General features: G+C 40.2%; 1 protein-coding gene across 7 annotated transcripts in view; it reads right to left on the reverse strand.

The window, feature by feature from the left end:
* Window positions 1-8415, reverse strand: part of CLSTN1 (calsyntenin 1) — a 62034-nt gene that overhangs the window by 52503 nt on the left and 1116 nt on the right. The window lies entirely within an intron of this gene.

Here is an 8415-nt window from a genome sequence, read left to right on the forward strand (position 1 = left end):
CAACTATCTATATTTCTAAGAATCGTATTTCCCATCACTATAACCTGTCTCTTCCTAATAAGTGAAGTTCCCTGCCCCAGAGAAGTATCCTTAGTGCGAGAGGATACCATGACATCATCTGGAAGGAGGGTCCCAACTATTCATAAAGTGCTCACATCTACTGTCATTACTTAGCAGACTGGTTACAACATGCTGAACTGAATAGAGGTCTTTGGGGGGAAAAAACCTCTATCTTTATCCCCTGGTCACTGCCTTGCATTACTCAAGCTTGGAGGACAGACTTGAAGACTGAATAAGTGTATAATAATTTAGGAGACAAAAAGTGAGCTTGTCATTAAAGCACAGGACTGACTCAAAGGGTCTAATTCCCAGTTTTCCCACAGATTTACTATGTGACCATGGACAAGTCACATAGCCTCACTTTATTTCCCCATCTATAAAACAGAAGCGATGACTCTTTAGACCCAAAGGTGCTAAAAGACTTGAATGAATTCATGTTTCGAAAAATTGGATGAATTTTGAGGCCTTTTAACAAAAGATATTAGAAAAGAGTAAAATAGAAAAATCCACTCTAAAGTGGGTAGCTCTCTCAGTAACTGAGGTGGCCATTTCTTTTAACTGAAAGCTTACATTCTGCAGAAAGTTTCCATTCCTTATAATAGAAGGAAAACCATCTAAACCAGTGGTGGGCAACCTGCAACCCATCAGAGTAATCTCACTGCAGGCCATGAGACATTTTGCTGACGTTGACCATCCGCAGACACCATCCTCTGTTCCTGGCCAATGGGAGCTGTGGGAAGTGGTGACCAGCACGTCCCTGTGGCCCCTTCACCAGCAGGCGCTGCTTCCCACAGCTCCCATTGGCCAGAACAGAGAACCGCAGACATTGAGAGCTGCGGGGGGCAGTGCCTGCGGACGGTCAACATCAGCAAAATGTCTCTTGGCCCGAAATCAGATTACCCTGATGGGCCGCAGGTTGCCCACCACTGATCTAAACATTAACTACTAGCTAAAGTAGGATTCTTATGAGCTCCAAACCCTGTTCAGGCACTTCTGCAGCTGCTCACAGCTTTACCAAGCAACAGTAGCAGTGCAAAATTAGCAAGCAAAGTCATGTTCAGCACCTGCGCCAAAAAGTCATCACCTTTTCACTTGCCAGCAGTGGGGTGTGTCTGGAAAGCTAGGAATCTAAGAGCATTGAGGGTTGGCCCCAATACCTTTTAAATCTATCTGCTAATAGGTAAGAACAGAAGAACGGCCATATGGGTCAGACCAAAGGTCCATCTAGCCCAGTATCCTGTCTTCCGATAGTGGCCAATGCCAAGTGCTTCAGAGGGAATGAACAGAACAGGTAATCATCAAGTGATTCAGCAGGTACCTGATCATTTTTCAAGCCCTGAATTCGGATATGGCCAACTGAATTTAACTCACACAAACACTGGTCAATGAAATTTAATTTTGATGTTCTCCTTGGTTTTGGTATTTAAGAATGCTTAATGTCTATTGTATTGCTTTATTTTTCAAACTAAATGAATACTATACATTTTGGCAGGATTGGTGAATAATAATTTCACTTTCATTTAAAATAATTCATATTACCATGTCCAAAAGCACTACCCTTGTAAGATTTTTTTTTTTTTTTTTTGGTATTACTGAGCTTCATGTATGAACCTTGTCATCTATTGGCAGGCTTAGAAGGATTTGATTTTTTTTCTTTTTTAAATGGTAAATGTTGATTTCACCATACACAAAACAAACTACAAAAATAATTTTGATTATTGGATGGAAATGGCAGGCTAAGTACAAAAATGCTTCTTTTCAACTTCGAGTTTGATTTACGGATATTTACTTCGCATATTTTGACATGGGATATTGATAGTTTGTGTTTTAGCAGTTATAAAGCTTTAAGTTTTTGAATCTCAATGTCTGTCATTAAATAATTGTTTTGACCCCGCCCCATAATTTCCTCCAACTGTGAAAATTTAAAAAGTTGAAAAAAATAATTAACAATAAACATCAATATTATCTGTCAAAATTATTTTAAACAAATCTAATTCAGCCAAGCCTTTCTATTGGTTATGGAAAACTGCTTCCCTGAGTACAAACTTTGACTTGGGAACTGCCTAGTTCCCATATATGCAAGCAATCATAGTAGGAAACAAAGCTACTCAGAGGTTAGCATACCCTACCTACCCAGATACTGCTATGGATATTTTAGCCATCAACAAAGGCTAAAAACAGGCTTCTTTACTTTGAGAAAGACTAACTCATTCCAGATGACTGAGGATACAACTCTTTTTAAACAATTTAGCAAGGTGCAAATATAGTAACTTCCCACAATAGCTTGTGTATATTCTTTCAACTCCAGCTTGTCATTTTCTCAGCTATAATTAAACAAGACTAAACACACAACAGAACAGCAAACTGTAATGCTGCAAAGCAGCACAATATTTGATTCAACCATTTTGGGAGCAATGAATTCCTATGATGAAGGAAAGTAGCTGTGAGCAAGACTTAACGAGGACTCTCACCTTCATTGTACACAGCACATATATCACTGCTCAGGCTGACTAGTCCAAGTCACAGATGCCTTTTAAAATACACGTGAATACAAGTTTATGTTGTTATCTCTTCACACAAGACAAGAAAATTTCAAACCCCTTCTATTTCAGCAACTGACATCTTGCAAAGCTACAAGAAGCTTGGGATGTCTGAATGGCTAGTAATGTTAGCTTTCTTCCAGACATGTTCTCAACAAGAAATAAAGCCTTCAAATTGCAGAGCACTCCAGGAGGAAAAATGAGTCATTGATATATTATAAAAATCCTTTCCACATACCCCCAGGAGTCATAGCAGCCTTTAAGTGAGCCAACAGGTATCAGTAAAACTTTTTACCTCATGCCCTCCCTTAACCTGTCCGTGCCCCCTCGGCACAGGTCAAGGGGCCGAAGCTGGGCCCACAGCTGGGGCTGGGGCCAGGAGCAGAGCCAAGGCCAGGGTCAGGAGCGGAACTGGGTGGCACTCCTTCCCTGCCACCCATGGGGGCTGGCCTGGGCCTCAGCTGTGCCCCCTAAACATTCTGCCACGGCCGCCTAGAGCATGTACCCCCAGTTTGGGGACCTCTACAGTAAAACAAAGGGGCACTATTTTCTGTGCCCCACTTCCATGGGTAGTGGAATAGAGCAAAACTGTCAAAGTCCAATTTCGGAATCATCATCATACGGGAGACGGAAACCAGAAATAAGAAGACAATGCCAAATAAAAATCAAGAGGCAGAACCAAAAAAAAGTGGTGAAAGTAATAAAGATACATCCAGAGAAAAGAGAGAAACTGTATTTTTAGGTGTGTCCACAAAAATATTTTAGGTATTTCCATCCTTCATGGTGTCTCATCTACATCAAGTTTTTTTAAACAATCCTGAAGGAAACCCTGACAGTCCCTGGATGTCTTCTCCAACGTAACTAAAACAAAAATGGAAAAAAAAAATCCATCCCCATGAATTTATAACACTCTCAGTAAACACATGATAAACTCTTTTGCTTAAAGGCAGCCTGCATTGTCATGTGGTAGACCCAAATCAGATTATTTTCCGTTTCTCACTCCCAGGCAGAAGTAAGGGATCTGAACTAGAAATCAAACTTAGCCTATGTCTACATTATAGACACTACAGCGGCATAGCTACAGCACTACAACTGTGCCACTGTAGCAACACAGTATGGACACCTGCTAAGGTTTACCAAGCCCCTTTCATTGCTGTAGTAAATCCACCCCTCATAGGTGGTAGCTGTCAAAAGAAGAATTTTTCCATCAACCTGACACTGTTGTCACTGGGGGTTAGGCTGGCTTAACTACATCTCTCTGTACACCCCTGGGTGATGTACCTAGGTCATCCTAAGTTTAAGGTATAGACCAGGCCTCAGGGGTCTCCTGCACAGCCCTACAGACTGACACAAATTACAAATGAAGTTAATAAAAATGTAGGTTAATGAGCCTGTAGCCTGTGATTTTGCCATAGTTAAAAACCAAATAGATGGACAGGCATAGGCAGTGGGCAAATAAATTTACAATGAGTGTTTCATTGATAGTTCAGAAAGCAGAATGAAAACTTACATGGTCATATTCAATTTATTATAAGGTAACTAAAAAAAAGGTTATTTCTACAACACTAGAGATTTCTATCAGTGTAATTTATGGCTCATATTACTTCGTTGGCTGTAAGGGGGGAGGAGGGGGAAAGACATGTGACCTGCACTCTATTTCTACAAGAGAAGAAAAAGTAGGTAGTGCAATGCTGGAAACATAGGCATAATAACTGATACTTGTTTAAACAGAATCATTTTTCTTCCACTTTAATCCCTGCAGATGCACATCATCTCATTTGTACTATGGATGGAAAAACCACTTAACGTTGTCTCATCCAACTTATAAGGTGGCCATTATACCACGCCTTACCCAACAGTATACATGCATTAATAGAAAGGTTTTTCTATCAGTAACTTATAAATTTCTCCTTCACATTTTCTCTTTTAGACCCATAAAGGACTTTTTAATTTTTTAAAGAGGGTAAAAGGAAGTCCTTTTGGATTTAGCCATCTTTTAGGAAAATTTGAAACTCTGCCTTTTCTGAGGTGAAAACAGGAACCAAATATACCACTCTGTATCAAGAAGACTGGCCTGTGTAATGTCTTGAATAAACAATCTGGAAAACCATATGGTAGTTGTGAGAAAGTTGTTTGTGGTTAGGTTTGAGAAATTCATAAGAACACAGGAAACCTCTTGAATTGCTCAAAATCAGTGATGATTTCCTGGGCATTACACTGTTTTGATTTTTACTGTTCCTTTCTATGATCTTTATCACTCAGTTAAAAGACAGGACTTAAGGCCTGAGGTGAAGCAGGGGTAGCTTAATGTTTTACCTGGTCAGTAAATGACTGCTGAAGAACAAGTCATTAAATGTATTGCTTTCTCATTTAAAAGAAAGACAGAAAGAAAGCACTCTTCCCTTTTGCAATTCAATTTCCCTTTCAGTTATATTTATCAGAGTGAAGTATTTAACCAAAGCATTAAGGAGTATTTCTCAATGCTAACAGCTACATTTTTCCAATAATTTATGTTAAAAGGTTTAACAACTCTGGAATTATACTCATTCTTACTCCAACATAACTGATTACAAGATAAACACTAAAGAAATAATGTAATAAAAATTGCTTTTTCGAAGGACAGAAAAACTAGGAAGAAATCAGGTCAAATTCAGACAACGACTTAGGGGTTTTTTGTGTGTGCGCGCACACACACAAAAACCTAGACCCACTTAAAATGTTTCCATGTTTTGTCATGTTGGAGTTAGTTATTTTTTTTAATTACCACAAGAGAAACAGCTTCCCATCCCAAAGACATTTTCATGCAGTGTTTGCATTGTGTTAGGACTGGAAAGTGAAACTGATTACAAACAAAAAAAACCTAAATTGATTAGTCTGCTTTCACTATCAAAGATGAATGACATACAAGTATTCAATTTTCACTGTTTGGTTTTTAAAACTGTTAATGTATTAGTAGCATATAAGGAAATAGTATTTTTAATCTAAGAATTTAAATGTGTTTATTCAGTTTTATGCATAGTAACAGAATGCTATATATGTTATAAATTACACCACCATGAAAAGCTTTGCTAGCTTTCACTAGTTACATGATTTTTTCTATAAATTTACTTAAAGACACTTAGTCCATACTAGAATAATTACTATAGATTGTATCTTCAGATAAACAAAGTGTTCCAAGTGTAGCAGTCTCTAACTGTGGATGTACCAAAGCCAAACAAGGCCTCATAACCCATAATTCACAGTAACAAGTTAGTTAAGAACTAATCTTTAGAATCTAGCAGCTCAGGATTCTACTCCAGTAAAAGCTGCTTTAAGCTGGAAAATAAGAACAGTCTGGGCTCTAACAAGAAACTGCAGATTATATATAGCCTTCTGCAGAAATCTCAACAGTAAATAAAAACAGGCAAGAGGAAAATTAAGTTTCTGCAGCCATCTTTTCAAAGAAATAGAACAAAGGTAAGAGTGTATTCCATCTTCCTTCTGATATTTCTACTGTTACTTCAACAAGGTAACCAAGTATTCATGTTCTGCAGATACATAGTGTTAAAATGAGATTATGAGATGATTTCATAAATATTACATGTATAAAATATTGTTACATTTTGGTCTTTAGACTAGTAATAACTTGCTCTTTTCAGGTACTCTGACAAGAGTTTGTGCACTTTTAATCATAGCCACTATCTATAAAGTCCTGTAGACTTTCAATTTCTTATATATCTTGATGCTATTACATACTAGTGGATGCTATGAAAAGAATATGCAGCAAGAGATTGCAATTCACCCCAGTGAATTTATAGAAGCAAACATTTTTACAGATTAAACTAAAATATTTCCATCCCAAGAAGTCATTTGCAAGACTTCTTTGCATTTTAATCTCTCTTCAAATATTCTCATTTTTGATGCTCCAACTTAAAATTATAAATTTAAAGTCCACAAATACCACCATAAGATCAATTAAAGAATCTTATATGCCTTTCGAATACATAGGTTTACATTCCAGTAAAGAATGCAATACAGTACTCTAATGAAATCTGTTCAAAGGCAGACCTGCAATGCGTATGCTTTCAGTTTGCAAGATCAATCAATATCCAAAAGGCTAACATTTAAGACGGGTATATAGCAAAGATGCAATAAAACGATGTATTTGCTTTAGGAACAAGACAATGTTCTCTATAAAATCATGAAGGTTACGTTCGGAGGGGCTCAATGAGGTGTTAGATTTCCCGTTTCTATTCACAGTTAACGATCAAAGCTCCTCCAGTAACCAAAATACCGTCATGGTTTTAAAACTGCACACAGATAACTGCCTTTCAAGAGCCGGGGAGAGGCTGTATTTACAATATGCAGCCAGTCTAGGATTGGGCGGATAGTTAGTCTCATCACATTTCACGATTTTAACCTTTCTTTGAAACAAGTTACGACCTCTATTCCTCTATTCATTTCAAAGCAAACTACGCTTAAGGGGAGGAAGAAAATATTCACGACGTAAAATCCAAGATCTTTTGGGGGGACTATTATGTAACACACACAGCCCTTGCTGCAGACTCCAATCAATGCAACCACCAAACCAAAACAGAGTCAGAACCATTATGCTTCGCGCATTCCTTTCCTTCCCACCAACATACATCTTAAAACAAAGTCATTAGCAGAGCCATTGCCTCCCCAGCCACTCCTGGACACCCGGGCAGCCGAGCCCCAAGCAGGCTTTAGTTTAAGCTACACCTCTCAGAAGGAAGAGAACAGCCTAACCCAAGGTGAGCAAGTCTCCCTTACCGGGAATAACCTACCACTACAACCTGTCATCACGCCCGGCTCAGCATTCAAGAGACGTGCGGGTGGCAATTCCCCTCCCTAGTTTGTGGGGGGTTAAACTCTCCCAACCACCAACACACACGATAGATCATCCCCTGATCGGGCTGTAGGGAAGTCTCCCTCACTAGGACAACTCTCTCCTCCATCACCCTTTGATCTATGATTAGGATAATGTTTCCCACACTCTGTATGGGGGGTAACTCCCCATCTTACCTCCTGCACCCCCTAACCGAGCACCATTGAGGAGAGGGAGTAACCCCCTCCCATCCCCAGCACCCTGGATAGGGGCATCATCATCCAGCGGTACCCATCATCCCCCAAAGGACGAAGAAAGCCAAAGACATTGCCTCCGCCCCAACTCAGCCCCCGCATAGGAGAAGGTTTTACTCAAAGTAACAGGGGGTAGCCGTGTTAGTCTGTATCTACAAAAACAACAAAGAGTCTGGTGGCACCTTAAAGACTAACAGATTTATTTGGGCATAAGCTTTCGTGAGTAAAAACCTCACTTTACTTTACTCAAAGGGATTATTTCCCATGTGAAATAAGAGAGGGTTAAATCCCACCGGGAGAGGGGTAAAAGGGATATTACCATGGGGAAACCGGGTTAGATCCCCCCTCAACGAGAGGAACGGGGGTCTCAAACCCCACAGATAGGTCGGTAAATTGTGTGCCACAAGGAGAATGCGGTTAGACCCCACCGAAGAGAGGAACCGGGGGTTAAATGCCATAGAGATTATAGATGGGATGCATGAGATGTCATCGTGAATGGAGTAAACACCCCCCACCAAAAAAGGAACGGGGGGGTCAAGCCTCCCAGAGGGGACAGCTAGGGTGCCATAGGGTTCAATTTATAGATGGGATAGATGGGGTGTCACGGGGGATGGAGCGAGACACCCTCGGAGAGGAATTGGGCGGTCAAGCCCCGCAGAGGACTGGCGGGGTGTCACGGGGAATTGGGGGGGGCGCGGCAAGCCCCGGGGGGGAGGGGGGGGGGCGCGGGGGG

This window comes from Trachemys scripta, chromosome 19 (assembly GCF_013100865.1).
Source record: "Trachemys scripta elegans isolate TJP31775 chromosome 19, CAS_Tse_1.0, whole genome shotgun sequence".
NCBI classification, from domain to species: domain Eukaryota; kingdom Metazoa; phylum Chordata; order Testudines; family Emydidae; genus Trachemys; species Trachemys scripta.